This window comes from Vombatus ursinus, unplaced genomic scaffold (genome assembly GCF_900497805.2).
Source record: "Vombatus ursinus unplaced genomic scaffold, bare-nosed wombat genome assembly UNPS02014779.1, whole genome shotgun sequence".
Lineage (NCBI taxonomy): Eukaryota > Metazoa > Chordata > Mammalia > Diprotodontia > Vombatidae > Vombatus > Vombatus ursinus.
The window spans coordinates 42,897,811-42,899,141 of NW_020954557.1; the positions used below are offsets into that span (position 1 = coordinate 42,897,811).

Sequence of the window (1,331 nt, forward strand, 5' to 3'; positions counted from 1 at the left end):
AAGCCATGCAACTGATATGTAATCTCCTTGTCCCTAGAATGTAGAGATCAGACCTTAGTCACATCTAGATGAACTAGGTTACTTCTTGACAATTTAAGTCCATAAATTCTCTCCCAAAGTTAACATTTAGGCTAATGGCATTCTATACAAAGGCTACTCCGTTTAAGAAAATAGGACAATGTCAGAGTATCAGAAAGGAAGAACATTGACAGTTGTTTCTTCAATTTTAGACCCATAACTCATCAATACAGCAGATGGAATAGATCCCACCTCATCAGAGGCTTAGTCCAAAAATTTCCTGTTGGCATTAGCACCAAACATCTGGCATCATCTATTGGGCTACAAGATCTAATCTACTTTCTAGTATATTAGAAACTTTTATTTTTTGATCCCCATTATGAATTTCAACACCTCCAGCTATTTCTTCTGGCAGATATGCCTCCTGATCAACTTGGACATCAACATCTTTTGTGATTGCAATCTTGTACATAGAGATTGCTTTTTACACTGCAGCCTTGACCAGACGGAGATCCTCTTTCTTGCAAAGGACAAAAGGATTCGTGGCTTCAGCAATTGGAATAAGCCATCCAAAAGCACCTGATACCTGGTTGTATCTTTCACTACCTTGGAGGGTCTCTCCTTTGCTTCATTTAATGAGTCTGAGATAAGGTCGTCTCCAGCTCTGAAGACTTTCAATCTTGCCTGATTCACCTAGTTGGACATCTGAATTTTCTTCTGCTGCTCAATTTGTTTCTCCTTCTTCTCATAATATTCCATTATCTTCAGTCTCTGTGTTTGCACAAGACGACCTTTCTCGATGTTGAATTCTTCTTCTGCCTTTGCGTCTATTTCTTCAGCCTTCTCATTTGCTTTCTGTTCAATGAAAGCCATCATGTGTTTGATCTGCTTTTGGATGTTGGCATTGCTGAGAACCATGGTGACAGCAGCTGCTTCTACAGTGAACTCGTCAGCACCCTAGTACAGCAGAAGATGAACACCCCCTTCTGCTAGTTTTTGAAGTCATGCCTTGTAAGTAGTATTTTGTTGTTGTTCAGTCATATATAACTGTTCATGATCCCATGGATGGACCCTAGTGGCCATGGGATTTTCTTGGCTGAGATACTGGAGTGGTTAGCCATTTCCTTCTCAAGTGGATTAAGGCAAACAGAAGTTATGTAACTTGCCCAGGGTGACACAGCTAGTAAGCAGCTAAGGCCAGATTTGAACTCAGGTCTTCCTAATCCAGGCCCAGTATTCTATCCACTGAGTCACCTAGCTGCCTTTTAGAAGTAGTAAATTCAGACACATTCTTCCTTTCTCCTGGAAGTAGT

The 1,331-nt window shown here is 40.7% G+C and overlaps 1 pseudogene; it reads right to left on the reverse strand.

Annotated features, from left to right (window-relative positions):
- Positions 1-282: 282 nt before the first annotated feature.
- On the reverse strand, positions 283-936 carry LOC114045583 (annotated as a pseudogene).
- Positions 937-1,331: the final 395 nt, after the last annotated feature.